This window comes from Centropristis striata, chromosome 10, assembly GCF_030273125.1.
Source record: "Centropristis striata isolate RG_2023a ecotype Rhode Island chromosome 10, C.striata_1.0, whole genome shotgun sequence".
In the NCBI taxonomy this organism is placed as follows: Eukaryota; Metazoa; Chordata; class Actinopteri; order Perciformes; family Serranidae; genus Centropristis; species Centropristis striata.
The window spans coordinates 11,522,942-11,532,325 of record NC_081526.1 but is presented as its reverse complement, the minus strand read 5'-3'; positions in this window follow the sequence as shown (position 1 = coordinate 11,532,325).

Genomic DNA, 9,384 nt, shown 5'->3' with positions numbered 1-9,384 from the left:
GAGAGGCCTGCCCTGGGTTTTTCAAGGTCGAGCTGGATGCACAAAGCTCTCCAAAAGAAAAATAGAGCTCAGAGGAGCTCATTAAGGATGTTGGTTATTGTGCAAAACAATGCTAAATCAAATGCTACAAAGCCTCAGTCTATTTACTACCGTTTTAGATTCCAACTCTGGGCCACATAATAAGCCACTGTATACCGACATCTAATGTACTTACTTACCTTGAAGGGAACTTTGGGATTGTATGACGTACTTACCAATACCTCAGTGTATTACAATAGATGGTGGTCAGTATTTTGGAGAAACAGGCAGTACGAGCACAGAAACTAAGCAATTTACTGCTGTGGACGAGGGCAGCAGCAAAACACATTTTAGCCACATAAAAAGAGACCTACCTATAGAAATGAATACCAGTTCAGTTGTATGCTATATTTAAAATACTTTCACTGCCTTACCTTGCTGTCACTCAGCTGTGTTTAAGTTTACACAGGGAGGGAAATGAAGCTGATCTATGCACCCGACCCCATTAAGAAGAACAGTAATTTAACCCAGGGGAGTTGCTGGTCTACTGCTGCCTCAGTTGGTTACTTTGTTTGTGTTATTGTGTGACTTTGGGGAATTCAAATTAGCCCTTTAATAAACCAGGGTTACACAATAACAAAGAAACTAACCAATCAAGGAAACTGTAGATCAACAACCCCTGTGTTGTGCAACGTAAAATTACTGCTTTTGTAGCTGGAGTCTGGTGGCTTTGGGGAGAGCATAGAACAGCTTCACTTCCAACTGTGTAAACTTAAATAGGGCTGTATAATGGTGAGGTAAAGTCACAGAAATATTCAAAATATAGCACACACTGTCGCTTAAAATATGTTTTGGTGCCGAATTAAAAAAATCTGAACTACCCCCATAGGGATTTACTCCCTGGCCTTATTGTTGATGTTTATTCAGCTTTATCACAAATTCAAGGAATATACCTGCAAGTTTAATACAATTCTTGCTATGAATTGCTGTTGCATCAGTGTTAGGTTTTAATGCATTTTCAAAAGTTGAAACAGGAAGCTATTCTGCACTGACTTATGATTCCACTTGTCCTCCATTGTATCTGAAAATGCATTCCCAGAGACTTTAGTCCGGAAGGACAGCAGACAACAATGACAATGTATGACAATAATGAGTGAACACAATGCCCATCATTTCACTAATGGAAAAATGTGCAATACAATAGTCAGCAGACTGTAATGAATGCAAGAGTGACACAGGACCCAAATGTCAATAACCGTGGCTTATGCATAGGAGTGATGGTCATGACTGGGTAATGAAGTTTATGTCAAGAAAAATTAAATGTTCAAGATTAAAGGATTAGCAGTGATTGCATTAAGCCTCTCAGCTTAGTCCAGTTGAACACTTTATGAACAAAATGGAAAGTTTTAGATACCAAGTGTTTTCCTGATAAGACAAGTTTAAGCAAGTTGGTGCAATTAATCGACTGGATTTGGATTCTGAGCAACACTTCCCCTCTCGTCTTTGGAGGGGGATGTTTGAAGTAGCACTTTCTAGTTAGATTTCTTACATTTTTTATTTAATTCCCAGGCTTTTCAAATCGATTTATTTATATCTGTTTGCAGATTATCAATCCAGTATACTGTGAAACATTTTCTCCCTTTGGTTGTTTTCTATCTTGGTGAAGCAACACACAGCCGCCAAAATCTAATTTCATTCGCCCATCTGCTCTGCATCTCTCTCTCAATTGGGATAAATTTGATAAATATTTCTCCTTTTGAAGCAAGCTCCTCCCAAAAAATGTTAGAAAACATGTTGATTTCATTCTTTTTCATGTTTGTGTTCAAAGGATCAGTGTCCACGTAGGCAATGAAACACAGCATGTCAGTGGGCGCACATGTGGTTGTGCTGTCCGAAATACACAGAGGCTTTTAGTGCGATATAGCCAGCAGTGTTTTCCTCCGCTCTCCTTGAGTCCACATGATACAGCGTAGCAATTCAGTTGGGATGCAGGCTGTGTATCGGAAGGGGGACAGGGATCAAGTTGGGTCAACTTCAATATGTCAGTTCTCTGGCAGGCTGGGCGGTGAATGATTCGCTGTTTAAATTGTGTTAGCAGCACGCTTCAGTACAGCCACCAAAAGGCAGTTTTCAACAGGCAGTTTAGTTCAGCTTTTACAATTGCACAACAAACAGAAAATTGAGTGACTGCAGCAATGACTCCCAGGAATTAAGGCGTCCAGATGTTTTCCTCCAAAGCTCGTTGTCATCAAACTTGTTTTATGGGACAGCAATAACCACATACCGATTCTATCTGATATTATTATTATCCTTTTTATTTAGCAGTCACTTAGCATCAGATGTCTGTGAAATATGTGTTATCTGATGTGTTTGGATTAGGCTGTCGAGTTTAAGTTTCTCCATTCTGCAGCTGATAAGAGACTGCACTAACATGTCAAATGAGTACAGGACATATGAGACGAAAGTATGGAGGCTAATAATGTAAATATAAATGTCTTTGCAACACTCTGTTCTGTTTATATATTTTGTAGCAATGCACAAGCGATCATTACCAGAAAATATTCAAGTTGCTCATTTCTTGGAGAGAAACTCAGCATGCTGCAGGCTACATTTGTTAAAATTCCATGTAATTCCCCCATGTACGCTGATTGCAAGAGAAGCTGCTGCTTAGACACCGAAGACACGTAGCATTAAATCAAGCCTCAAACATATAATCATGTTTTTTGTGCTTCAAAGAAAAGTGCCAGCAGTTAATAATTAAGCAGAGGATCAACCTAGGTAATTATCACTGAGTGACTTCAAAAATGAAACAGTTCTGAGACTCAAAATGCAAACACACAAACACCTTGGCAATATGGCTGTGTTCCCAAAGAGAAGAAAGGCTTTAATCAGCACCTGTGCGATTTCACACTATTGTCTCGAAAAAGACGGTAAGAAGTAGTAGAAGTTCTCTCTGAACCATTTCCCCACTGTGTCCTTCAATTTCCTGCAGGCAGATTTTTCTTTCCATCCATTCTTTCAAAACTCAGATATGTTTTCAGCAGTTCCCATTATGTGCTGTGTCATACTTTTCTAACTTTCTTCTCCTACTGTAGGTTTTTGTTGTGCTAGGCCTGCTTGTACAGTTTCTACAATACAAACACATATACATATAGTGCACCATAGCATTTAGGAGAAATGTGTTATTTATCGGGTAGCAATGCTGTACATTGTAGCGTCCAACAACTATAGACTGTTAAAAAGAAGTCAAGTGAAATCTGAAGTGTCTTAAACTCACACTCTCTCTAATGGCCAGCAGGCAATTCTACTCTGTGTAAAAAGCTCTCAGAGAAAATAACCCTATTTCTCACTTGATTTTTTTTTTTGAACACAGGTTCAAAGTTAAAAAAGCTGGATTTATTTCTCAAAAAGTGTTGAACAAAACGATTTACCTGAAAGCAGCCGAATAAAGACTTTTAGGGCCTTTAAAATAGGTCAACAAAACATACCTCCACTGAAAAATAAAGGCAAGCAAAGAAAGATGTTAGCTCAACTAACAGCACTGACACATCAAGCCATGAGGGAACGTTATATACAGATGCATCTCAATAAATTAGAATATCATGGAAAAGTCACGTCCCAACCAAGTATTGAGTGCATATAGCTCAGAGGCCAACATTTCCATATTAAACATACTTTTTAAAATTGGTCTTGTGTCATATTAAAACATTTTTGAGACACTCAATTTTAGGGCTTCATTAAATGCAAGCCATAATCATTATAATTAAAGGAAAATAAATAAATTAAGACATGACATATTTAATTCTGTGCGCAATGGATGTATATAATGTGTTATTTCCACTTTTTAATTGAATTACTGACATAAATAAACTTTTCTATGCACCTGTAGTAACTGATCAAACCATAAAGCATAAATATTAACTACAACTTAACACAAATACCCTGAATCCCCCATGCTGTCAGAGCTCTTGGTCTGGTCTCTGGCTAATTAAACCAGGCTGCGCCCACTTCCTCATGTTCTCCTCAACCAGGAAGAAGCTCAGCAGCCAGTTAACTCAAGTCAAAGACAAGAAATGAATTCATATCAAATTAAGCCGGCTAGCACTGACAAACAATATAAGTCCAATTTGTGTGCTTTCTCTAGAAAATATATAATTCTCCAACAAACAGTTTTATGCACATTTCAAATGAAAGTAAAACTGGAAGTTAATGAAAGATTACGGGTTACATCGAGTCAGCTGTGTGGCAGCAGGCCTTCGCACTCTGTAAACATTTTCCTAATGACTTTATGGTCTCAATTGCCAGATTTAAGTCTCCTTCAATACAGCATGATGTTCATTTAGTAAATTATGATCCCATTTAGACTAGAACAGACTGGCAAACTGGCAGCAAAAATCCCTATGGCATCATGATGTCATCAACATCAAGTTTTAAGCCTTTTAGCCTTGCTAATGAAGAAAACTGGTTTCTTAGATGTTTGTAAGCTGCTCTCCCTTATTCTCCTTTATGTAAGTCTCAGAGAACAATCTGAGAATATATCAAGCCAGTGGTGGAAGAAGTATTCAGATCCCTTACTAATGTAAAAGTACTAATACCACACGGTGAAATTACTCCACTACAAGTAAAAGTCCTGCATCAAAATATACTTAAAGTATCAAAAGTAAAAGTACTCGTTATAAAGAATAACCCCACTCCGATTGTTTATATATTTATATATTCCAAATATATTATTGGATTATTATTATTATTGATGCATTTATGTAAACAGAATTTACAATTTCTCAAGGATTATTTTAATCTTCACATTCTGTAATAAGGTTTCATTTAAAAAAAATGTCAAATCACTTTAAATGTATCATGTTAATGTTAAATCTTGACCTAAAAAGTAACTAAAGCTGTCAGCTAAATGTAGTGGAGTAAAAAGTACAATATTCACCTCAAAATGTAGTGGAGAAGAAGTATAAAGTTACATAAAATCGGAATACTCAAGTAAAGTACAACTTCATCAAAATTGTACTTAAGTACAATACTTGAGTAAATGTACTTAGTTACTTTCTACCACTGCATAAAATGCATACATTAGTAACAAGTATCATCAGTTGTTATTTAAAAATAAGGCATTGGAGAGAAATCAAACCAGAAATGAAAAACAAAGAGAAGATGATCCCAGGTTTAAGGAGCACAGGATTTAAAAGATATCTTTCCTTTTCAAGTGTAAGCTTCTATTGATTAGCTGTAAATAAAGATTGACTTTCCATTGTAGCAGGCAGTCCAAGTATTAAGGCAACTTATTAATACATAAACAGATACCTCTTTCACAGAGAAGGTCAAACCTGAGAACAAAATACTTCGACAAAACACAGCATCAAGGGGTTTGCATAAATAACAAAGGTTCACCGAGTGTTTTGGTTTATTGATCTCATCATTATTTGAATTTGAATGGATATCCTTGTTGCATTTCTGGAACTAAAAGCATGAAATTAGTTTTAACAGAACTGAGTGCATGCTTCAGATTTACAAGTGACTTGTGAATGGTGCTGTAGCCTTCTGGGATATTTCCGAAGATTCCTTTCCCTCCTCTTTTTTTCTTTGAAGGCCAAAGTGCTGACAATCTTTTTTTAGTCTCAGCAGCACATTTGTTGTGATCTTCAAAGCAAATGATCAGAGAATATGCCATTGTTTCATCAATGTCAGCACTGACATACTCAATTTTGTGTAATATCTGGATGAAACAAAATGTCTTGCTAAAGATGCACAATTCTGTTTGTAGCTAATAGTGATTCTCATAAATGCATACTTTTAAAACTCTTGGCCCTCTTTAGCACATTATCTAATCCTACACATTTACAGCAAATGTGTCAACTTGGCAGACCCAACCAGCAAAAACTTCTTTAGCAACCAAAAAAGGGACAACCTGCAAAAATCAATATCAAAGTGTAGGAGGATATTAGAATATTAGAATTAATGCCATTAAGACTACCATTACCAACCAGAAACTAAAGATGTTTTTACCCATCTAAGTTCTCTACAAAGCCACCAGACTCCATTGACAAAAACAGTCATTTTAGCTTGCAGAACACAGGAGTTTCTGGTCTACTGCTGCTTCAATTAATTAGTTTGCTTGTGTTATTGTGTTTCTTTGGTGAATCTGAACTAACCCTTTAAAATTAAAATAAAAGCCACACATTAACACAAAAACTCAAATAGATTAAGGCAGCGATAGACCATGCAACTCCTATGTTCTGCAAGGTAAAATGACTGTTTTGTCTATGGAGCGTGGTGGTTGTGGTAAGTATCGATAACTGCTTCAGTTCCCTGTTGGAAAGAGCTGTCTGACTGCAAAGTAAAGCAGTCAAAGTAATGGCTAAAACATGTTTGGCTGCTGCCTCATCCACAGCAGTACATTGCTTAGCTTCAGTGTCAGTATTCTGGCCTGCTTTTGCAAAAAAAAAAGTCTGTGCTAACCGTCATCTACTATAGGTAATGCACTGGCTATAGATAAGTACTTCAACCCCACTTCAAAACATATGAACTATCCTTTTAATGTTGTGGGCTAGCTTTGCTGGAAATGTGCTGAAGTCATCAAACTGCAAACTCAAATGAATCATGCTGTAAAGGTGTAATCATCCCACCATAACAGGTGTGTAAAAAGTCCCTCTAATCCCCAACCCTTTTTTCCTTCCTGATACGTAGGCAGAGCTTGGCATCTTGAAAGCTCTCTCTGAACAAAAAGGCAGTAAGGCTGCATGCAGATGCCACCTTTTGCGTTGAATAATTTAGTCTGTATGAAGGCTTAAAATACAACCCAAACTGCTTTTAAATTTGATGAATGTTACTTGAAACGTGGAGAAAGAGCGGGGTACAACATGCAACAAAGGTTGGAATCAAAAAGGCGACAAAGGCCAAACACTGAAGTGACATTGAACAAAACTGTCATACTCATCAGAGGTTAGGTTTTGAGATGAATATGCTTATATGTTTCAAGGCTTCTACCACGATAGAAACACAATAAAACAAGAATCACATTTAGAATGATTCCTGTGCTGTGACTGGGGTGAATAAGGTGAAAAGTATGTGAATCAGTGATTGCTTAACCTCATAAAGAGCACCTCATAAAGTACCTTTTTAAGTGTGGCAGAATGTTTCCTTAGCTCACAATGTTGGACACTAAGAGCTCACTTGCTCCTTTGCAGCATTTTATATGAATCCACACACCAGACTAATACTCAGGTGATGGTCAGGGACATCACAAAATGAACATATGAGACCACATTATGTAGCATTTCAGTATAATGTTCACCTTTGATGCTCACTATTTTGGGTACTTGCTTTTATATACTGTATATAAAAATCAAGGACACAGAAGACGTGTGGCTGTGTACAGCAGGTGCTGTGCTGATGTAACGGCCAACATCTCAAAAGGAGCTTTTGCACTTTTTGCACTTATTTACAAGTTATTGTGCACATTTCTTTACTAATATTGCTTTTTTTGCACTCCAGCCACTCAGCACCTTTCCTGACATGTACGTACAAGATGTTGGTGTTCAGTAATTTTATTATATTTGGAGATTAAAAAGGGTAAGTAAGGTTAGGCCTGGCTGAAATTCTTAACCTTGACTTTATTTTCACTTGAGGGATGTACGCCCAATTCCTCAAATATGATCTCATTATTGCAAGTATGGAATTGTGTTTTCAGACTGACTCATCTATCTCACAGGATGAATTCTCATTAGGGTGGAGAAAACCAATTCTCTCTTGCTTAATAGCAAGCTTTTTTTCTTTGCTGCTCTCTGCCTGCTGGCTGCTGTGGATGTTTAAGCTTGATCCATATTTCCCTGAAGCTCCACGGAGCCGCCTGCAGTGACAAGGAAAAGCCCTATCCCTATTATCTGACGCTGACTTACAGTACCAGGTCTCGACATAGGTGGATTATTAGACATTGCCCCCTGGGCACAGACATGCAGAAGGCCCCACCACCTCCCCTCCACAGGAGAAAAACACAAAATTTGCAGTTGTTTATCCTCTTCTTGTTGTTGTTTTGATGGTTTGTAGATGTTATGAATCTCTCCATGGTTTTGTGGTCATGTTGTGTCTGTTTGTAACTGTCTTGTGTAACTAATTGTTGGGCTCTTTTGTAGTTATTTCTGTGCATTGTTTGAGGTTGTTTTGCCACCTTTTTTATAGTCTCTTAGAGCCTCCTGACTCACTTTGCATTTCTTTTTGTAATAATTATATATTCTTTTTAGTTGTTTTGAGTCTCGTCCCGGTTGATATGTGTCTTTTTGAGTGTCTTTTTGTAGCTGAAGGCTAAAGGGCGGCGCCTCTGGACACTTTGACACTCCCCAGTAGACCTGTTCAATAGCCCATCCATTGGTCCAAACATTTTCCACCCATTTTCATTTCTCAAACCTGCTCAATATGTGGAAAGCCACTCATTGACAGTACCAGTGCTCGCGATATTGGTTCAAGAAAACGAGATTCCCCAACTGTCTGATTTTAATGCTAATGTGTAGCGATTATAAATGTCTTCCTGTAATTTTTTTTTATTTAATGCCAGCCTATTCAAGGGTTAAGTCATCTTCTCTGGAGATTTCCATGCTCCTGTGTGAACCTGTAGAGCAGATGAGAAGCCGAGTGTATGTCAGTGAGGTATGTGTGTGTGCACACACCCCAGCGAAGGGGAGTGTTCATGCAGACAGAACACCTTCAACCTCCTGTCTCCTGTCTGTTTTACCTCAGGGGAAGTACCAGCTGCCTAAAAGTCATAGTCTGTATTAGCCTAGTATTTATTCAGAGGGAGAGACACAATCCACCGCAGCCATGGGGAAGCAGGTAAGATCTGATAAAGAAACACTTAGTGGCATCAGATTAAGCGAGTTTGATAGTCGTAAATTTAGTTTCTGTTGAGAAGCAACGTTAATTGTCTCGCCGCTATCACTTTTGGACTGAAGTTTGTGCTGAAGGTGAAATCTTCCTGACATAGATTTAAATCATTTATAACACATCAATCACTGCACGTTATCTCTTATTTTTGGACGCTGATTTCCCCAACATGTGAATCAAATCACTGCAATCATCGCAGTCAGATATGTTTTGGAGACACACATGCATGGAGGCAGAGGAGTGGCACAGGTTGGTACACTTTATGCGTCTCAGTGAGAATTCTAATTTCAAGGTGAGCCGGATATGTTGCTTCAACCGCAAGTTCAGTCTTGTGTGCACATGCATCACATCTGCTGACAGTTGAATATACTCATATCAGCTCCCTCGTGGCAAATTACTGCACTGGCAAAAATTTAACATTTCTTGTGCAAAGGGAACAAATTGTTGTCTTTTTCTTTGTTGTCTAAGATTTCTGTTTTGTGT